We start from the raw sequence: 8,523 nt of genomic DNA on the forward strand, positions 1-8,523 counted from the left end.
AAAGAGAGGGATACAGACCACACTAGGAGTGGATGATGGTCTACTTTTCTTTTGAGGAAAGAAAATTCCTGGGGTTCCAAATATAATAGCTCTGCTTTTCTTTCATACCGTCCCACCCGCTACCATCTCCACCTGCTATTTACCCATTAGAGGCATCCTGTTGGGACAGGCCAGACAAAGGACACCCCTATGGGAACTGCAGAAGATTCTTTGTCATTAGCAGAGGCTTTCATTTTAAAGTCTGTAAAAGTGGGGAAAGGCAACTTTTACTTTAACTTATCATTATAAAGTAGATGTAGATTGCACAATGTAGTGACTGTGGGTGACACCATCAGCATTTAGACTGGTTCCCTTTCACTTTGCAATTCGTCTGCCAGGAAAATGAAGGCTCGGAATACAGCACAAAGGAAGAGCATCAACTATTGTGCAACCAAATCAAGAAGAGGGTAAGTTCTTTGCAGTTAAATGCAGTACTGGAAATAGTGGACGGAGGAACAACTTAAGTAACTGTGGAAACTGTAGTTGCTAGGCTCTGAGGAAAGCAGAACGTGATACGGTTGTCTTTGCGACAGCAGCGCCAACGATAACACTTGAATACGCTAGGGGAAGAGGGGAGAGAGTTGTCTGTTTTCACTTCATGCAACAATTAGCCCCAACAGAGTATGGCTAAGCTTGTCTTATTCTATATTTAAGAATTAAGCTGTATCCAAGGAAGTAAAATCACACATTTTTCCAGGCCACCATAAATAAGCTGTTAAAAGCTGTCCTTTTCTTTATAAACATAATCTCATTCAAGGGTATGCACGCTTGCAGACCTCCCTGTAGTAATTTCTGGGACATGACCTTTTTCGGGATTCTGGTGGCGCATAGACTTGAGGATCTCTCTCTCTCTCCCTCATTTAGTATGCATTCATCTGATGCACACCAGCACAACAGTTGGACAGTATAGTGAGTCAGCTCTGCCCTGTTTGTAGACACTCGTAGGTCCGCAGTGTTGAAATTCTCTGAACATGCGTCCCTGTTATTATAACTGATTTATAACTGCTGGACTCAGTCATCATGCATCTTTCATGGGCCAACAGCACATTGAACAGAAGTTACCCAGGCTTGTCGTGATGCAAAGATGATGCCCCACGCGCTCTCACATGCAGACGCTCAGCTCAGGTTCAAATCTGGCTCCCAGCATCCAAACACCCCGACGAGCCAGCTGCCTTTACCTCTTCATTTCTGCTGTCTGATTAAATTTCACAAGGCTGTTGCTAATAGCTGCCAGTGTGTGATTATAAAATATTTGAAAAACAAGGGAGACCCATTATCACTGTGTAGTGCGTCAACAACGTGCTAACTATTTTGTTATTACTCCGTATAATTATTGAAGACAAAAGCTCATTCCACTAATGTTGTTTGGCTAATAGTCAAAGCCCAGTACTCCAATATTCCTGAAATGAATCAGAGGAAAGGAAAAGGAGTCCAATTAAAGCAGCTCCAACTATGAACCAGCAGGCAGGCTCACAAACAAACTGATAAATAAATAAATAAATAAATAAATAAATAAATAAATAAATAAATAAATAGATAAATAAATTACAGGGAAGAGAAAACGATTACACAAGGCCTCTGACAAAAATGATGTGGGCAATTTTTGTATCCATGGTAACTGACTTTTTCAGAGTGTCACCACTTTTGTTTTGGCAGAGGCGCAACCCAGATACATATGGTTTATGTGTTGCGAACTGTGCTGGACTACACAGGTCCCCATTCACAAACAACTGGCCACGTTAACTGCTACAGGATGCCAGCCACTCATTCACAGACTGACGTACAGAGGATCCGCTGATCACACCTACCCAGCACACGCAGCCCCGCCGCAGCCAGCTCACTGCTGATGCAACTAATATGGAAATCTTTTAAAGCACACACACTGCTAATTAGCTGCATAGCTAACTGAAACCCACTCCATAAAAGCCTGTAACTGTCAACTTTGCTTAAAAATCTTTTTAGTAAGAAGCACATTGTTTCCATGACAACAAGACCTGATGGCACACTTTGGGTTGTATTTTTACTATCCATTTGTGTGTGTGTTTTTTAAGAATAGCATTGTAGATTTTGTCCTTTTTGCATTTTGAAGCAGTTACACCAAGTCCTTAATCCTGATCACTCGGTCACGCTCACATGGTCAACTGCCTTATTACAGCAGCTCCAGTAGAAACACAGACTTGCCCAGTTTTTAAAATGCACTGGCATCTTCATAGCAGCCTTCATACCAGGACAATCATGAGGGATTTGATTGACAGGTGAACACAATAGGAATCCACAGAAGTATGATTCACTGTAATGTTCCTATGCAACTAGAAGTAAGCTGGTTGGTAAAGAAAGTAGGTGGGCTGTGTTCATTCTGATGACTGTATGATGAGCCTACAAGATAAATTCCTGTCTTTTACACAATGATCTTGACTCTTGTTCATTTTTTTTTCTTCAGACTGAGGCACTGCCATAGCAAAGACATTGCATTGTAGCTACAGTACATGGCTTTATATAGACTCAGGAAATGAATCACTCCGTCAATAAATGGCAACAAAATAAACAGAAATTTATTCAAGGCTCTCTATCTGGAACAGAACGGTGTGATAGCTGGCATTTACCGAGTTATAGATATTCCCTCTCTCTAGTCTGTCTTTTTACTTTGTCTCCCTCCCTCTCTTGCACTCTCCACCCTTTCTCGCTCACTCGCCCACAGAGAGTGGGTGACCTGGAATGAGCTCTCCTACAGACGGCACTGCGTCCTACAGCCAGACTGGGGCAGTGTGTAGTGCTTGGATCTCAGGCAAGCTTCACACTGACTCTCAAGGGTCCACCTTGGCACTATCGTCACCCCCATTCAAATTTATGGGCACCTTTGAAAACCACTCATCTCCAAAATTGATAGGTGATTACTTCCTGTCACAGTGCTGATCACAGTGAAAAGTTCATGAGAGCAGCCGCCAAATCAATTAGTTGGGAGTGATGCACTGCTGTGTCTTTTTCACTTGGCCACACCAGCAATTATCCTTAGCTTGAAAAGGTCAGTCAATAATTTAATAATTAATTGCAAGAAAGGATTTAGAAAGTTTTGAAGGTTTAGTGAGACCTCTCCTCAAGAATAGTCAGTCCTTATTTTAACAACATAACCCAGAACCATTTTGGGCTGGAAGATATGAAATAGGTGAACTAAATATGCATAAATATGAAAATCTCTTCATCAATTAGGTATAGAATTTTGACTTTTTGATAAAGAGAGCACTTTAACTTAATCAGCACAGGCAAGTTTAGGAATTTGAATAATTCATATTTTGAATAAATTTAGGGCCAAATAGAATAATATATATTTTAAGAGCAGGGCTTAGTTAAGTTGCCTCTCCAAATTTAAGCATGCAAAATGTCCATGCACACAAAGGGTTCATCTTGGGGTGGTTATCATAAAATAAATGAGAAAAATAAGCATGATAAGATAAAAAAAAAGTAACACTCATTTTGAATGAATAATTAAAATTTTGGGAATAATGCTTATTCTCTTTTGGAAGCTACAGTCAGTGGTTGGTTAGCTTCGTACAAAGACTGGACACAGGGAGAAGCAGCTAGCCTGGCTCTGTGGCATAGTGATAAAAGCTGCCTCCCAGCACCTCTAACGCCATACAAAAATCAAAGTGTATGATCGTCATGCTGCGGTGTCACTGACAACTGCCACATTGTACCAGACTATCTCTTCCTGTCTTGGTGTCTCAGTGATGTTGCCAGGCAACCAACCAGTGGCGGCTCCAAGGAGTTACCGAACGTGGCTGGAAAGGTGAAAGAAATAGTGTTGCATATAACCCTTGTCTGGGAGCCAGATGAACCTGTGAGGTCATGTTTTATTTGCTCTGGCAAATGTGTCTGGACCCCCTCAGCTTTGGACAGATCTCCAGCAACTTCAGATCTGACGGGTCAATCACAACCATTTATCTAATATGGGGCGTGTCTGAAACCATGAGTGTAAAGAGGAAAACCATTGAGGCAAGCAAGATGGCTACAGTCAGGATTCAAAATTAACACCAATAATTAAGTCAGCCACCACTGCTGGGTTGCTGAAATAGCCCTACTTTTCTACAAGCTCTCATCACTACAACATACTGTGCATTTAATAACACTAACACTAATTTTTCTTTTTTTTTTGTTTGTTTGTTTTTAGTAAAATCCTGCATAGTTTACCTTTAAAGGAATAACCCTACCCTTAGAACATATGCATCAAACTGTGTCAACACCCTACAAATACAGGACTGAAACGCCTCATTTGAAACAAATATAAAACAAAATATAAAATAAAATATAAATTCATACAAAAAAATTACAATATTTTAGAATGAATCTGCTTTTACGTCTGGAACCTCCCGTCTACAACAGGATTGAGATGCACCCTCATCGAGGACTTCCTTAAGGAATCTGATCCTGTTTAATTCAGTGGTGGGAACCTCTTGTGACTGCATGCCTTTGCTGAGGTCGACCCCAGCAGAATTTGAACCCTGGACCTTCCGCATGGGAGACGAGTGCTCCAACCACTACACTAGGGAGACCCGATATTTTAGAACTCCACCTAAATTTCTCAAACGAGGCTTTCTAGGGAGCTCATCTGTCATTCAGGGAGCCGAGCTTCCCCATATTTCAAACCCTGTGTTTAATGGCATTGTATCGTTCACTGTTTTATGGCCGGTTAAGAATAATTTGGTGGGCTTTTTTTTTTTTTTTCAGTTTACCAGGCATTGGCAGATAGACCAAAAAGTTCATTTTGGACCGTGGCTGCAGCTGATGACTTTCTGTTGAAGCCGCTATTGCACTATTTCACTGAAAGAAGAACAATCAATTGCCAATAAGAATGACCTTTTACCTTCAAATTCTGATGGCAAAGATGGCGACACTTGTTCAGAGACATATTGATGCGGCACCATAACAGCTCATCTCTGCATGCTGTAATGTGTTTGCATTTTTCCATCGCACAGGGCTTCATCCCATGTTTTGTTGCTTTGGTTGATAGCAGGTCTATGGAATTGCATGCATCCAGAGGCATTTAGGTTTACACCCTTTGACAATGCCCCTTGGAAATTTAATGTGAACTAAGAGGTTCCAGACTATTTCACAATTGGTCTGGATATGTCAGGCTAATGTAACCCCCCTGTAAACATATTTACACTTTTGTGTGGCTTACACAAACAAGATATAACGTCTCAAATAGTGAGCTGGCAGGCAGGTTTTCTTACATTTAGACAGAGCCAGGCCAGCCGTCTCCCCCCGTTTCCAGTCTATATGGCAAGCTAAAATAATCAGCTGATGACTGTTGCTTCATATTTACTGTACAGACATGAGATTGGTCTCAATCTTATCGTCTAACTCAAGGAACAAAAGCAAATAAGCATTCTTTCCGAATGGTCACATTATTGCATTGACAATGAAGAACCAACCTGCAGGTTTCATGAAGTCTTTCCTCCAACTTGGGCATTCAAGCATGCGCAAGTTAATAATCACAACAGTCATATGGATGGCAGACTGTCAACTGCTGCTGCAGCTTGGCATCAGGATTGCACACAGAGAGGCAGAGAGAACACCGACTCCCCATTATGACCCACCACGAGCAACCTGCAACACACAAAAATATGCAGAAATGATGTCATCCTGTTGATCTGGGAAAGTACACATTTAGACTGTGTTGGTTAATTTGCACTTAAAGCACCAGGGCACCCTCTGGTACCCTATTTGACAGCTCAGAAATTCACAGTGCTACAGGAAATCCCATTTGTATATTCAGAGTGTTAAATTCTTGTACGTTAGGTACTTTGGGCACTGTGGCTAAGGAGTTGGTGCAATGGAGCATTTCAATGTTGGAGGGTGTAGCCAAATCAAACTAATTGGCCCCGTCCACAGAACAATTTAAAATAGCTCATCTTGAGGCTGTAACTTTTTATGGCCTTTCTATTATCAGCATAGCCAGAGGGTGCATTAAATATCTTGCTGGCAATAACAAAAAACTGATTTAGATTGAGGCATTGTTCATTTTCAGATGAGATCTCACAGTATGACCTCTAAATACAAGAAGAACTGAAATGTTTAACGTTTTGACAGAACATATCAGCTGTTCAAGGTGGAAAAACTGGGAACTGAGCTGTTTGTTTTTTAATGCTGGTTAAGTGTTGAAGAGGCTGTTGGTCTGTTAACGCACAAGATCAACACCAGCGAAATGCTCAGTGGAAGTGGGATTGAACATGTGAACCTGCAAATATTTACAACTGAACTATGCCACTCCAATGAAGCATTTTAAGGCCCCTCTTGAGCTCCTAAAAGCCACAAGCACACTTGTTTCACTTGTTTTCCATTAACGCGAACAACTCCAAAACTGAAAAAAAAGTACATGTAATGATTTCAATCAGCAGAGTAGCTTAAAAATTTAGTGGTGTTGATTAAACATAGATTAGATTGGGATAGACTTTAGCTGGGGATAATGCCCGATTATGGGGATGAATCCAATAATCAGACAATAGCATAAACTCCCAGCCTGGCCATCAGCCAACTGCTGATCGAGTCTTTATCCTGGTGGTGGTGGTGGTGGGGAATGCTGTGGTTGAATGCTGGCATCAGCAAGTTGGGTTAATAAAGAGCACAATGATCAGTTATTGGCTCCTCTGTGGGTAAGAAAATAAGCAGAGGGAATAACCACTTGTATTTTAAAGAGTCTTACAGGGAGCAATTGTTGAAAGAGTAAAGAAAAAGAGTTGAGAATGTGGTAGTCCACCTGATTGAACTTGAGGCAAAGATGGAGGGATATCCTGTACAGTTAGTTAACTCTGCCATAAAACTGCCATAATTTACATTCATCCAGACATCATTTTCTTTTAAATCACCTTATATTATGCTGTGATGACTGCACCTGGTGCCACACAGCTGATTTAAATGTGATACCTTGCACACACTGTTTTCTTTCTAGGTTACATGCGAAGGTCTAGTGTGTGGGATCTAGGGGGATATATTGGCAGAAATAGAATATTATATAATAGGTATGTTTTCTTTGGTGTATAATCCCCTGAAAATAAGAATCATTGTGCTTTCATGAGCATAGAATTGGTTGTTTATATCTACATAGGCCACCATAGTAAGCAGCCCCTCTGCAATGAGCAGCGTCCAAAAAAACACCAATTTTTTTTTCATGTGAGACTGCTTTATTCAGAGTTTTTACAGGTTTAAATTACCAGGTTTGCTTGTTTTGAAGAGGAAGAGACCTCTGGATAATTTGTCTCTGGGTAAAAACCTCCTATACAACTGGATTTTAAATTATCAAAGTAAAAAGGTAAGCACACATTAGCAGGTGCTTGGCTAGCAGCTGGTCTCAGATTAGCCAAACAGCATTTGAGAAACATTGATTTGTATTCTGAAACTGCTTTATTCAGTGTTTTTACAAGTTTAAATCACCTGGTCTATTTGTTTTGGAGAGGAAGAGACCTCTGTGGGTAATTCGGCTACCGGTGAAAACCTCCTGAACATCCAGATCTTAAGTTATCAGAGTGTAAAGGTGAGCACACATTAAGTCTTTGAAATAAAATGTGAGCACACATTAGCAGGTGCTGGGTTAAAGGCCCTTCTGCAACAAGATGAACAGTATCATTGATTTCTAATTGAAACTGCTTTATTTAGTGTTTTTAACTGTTTTAATGACCAGGTTCGGATGTTTAGGAGCCTCGGTGAATAATTCGGCTCCCGATAAAAACACTGCAAAAAGTTTCAAATGACTGCAATCTGCAATCCTCATCGCTAGATGCCACTAGATCCTCCTCGATCTTACACACTGCTCCTTTAAAGGTTTATTTTCTCCTCACTGAGTTTGAACTTTTGACCTCATGCACACTGCAGTTACATCAGCAAACAGATAAATGATGACAAATAGTTTTTCTTTCATACATCATACTCACAGTTTATTTAGAACTGTTGGCAGTACTTTAGTTTCTAACTGCAGAGCAAGCATTAACTTAACTTCTGTAGAGTCACACTTCAGTTTGTTTAGATAAGTTTGCCTTGGGTCATTCTGATTGTATTTCTTTTGAGTTACCGGTGCTGAGGGTGCTGTGCAAGTTGTTGCTGCTGGAGGGACATCTTGTCAGGCCAAACAAAACAAGCGCCCTCTAATGCAAAGCTCTTAAAAACAGGAAGTGGCCAGTCAGAATGTGCCAAGTGCCAGCCACATCATGGGGGGATTGGGATCTCTAGTGTAGAGATTTTTACTATTTCTTTTGACCGTATTAGTTTAGGTGATGTTGTTTTGTTTGATTATTAAAATATTTCACCGATGAACTTATTGTTCTGTTTTGTTTTATTTGTAGCTTAGCTGCTAGTGCATGTTATTGTGTTACTCCCCTCTTTTTTTTCCCAAAAATGGTCTAATCAGCCATTAACTATCTTCCACTTTGTGCTCAGCTGTAGTCTTTGTCAGGTCTGTTTAGTCTGTTTATTTCTAGTCAATTTATGTTAGGT

Source organism: Epinephelus fuscoguttatus, linkage group LG3 (assembly GCF_011397635.1).
Source record: "Epinephelus fuscoguttatus linkage group LG3, E.fuscoguttatus.final_Chr_v1".
Taxonomy (NCBI): Eukaryota; Metazoa; Chordata; class Actinopteri; order Perciformes; family Serranidae; genus Epinephelus; species Epinephelus fuscoguttatus.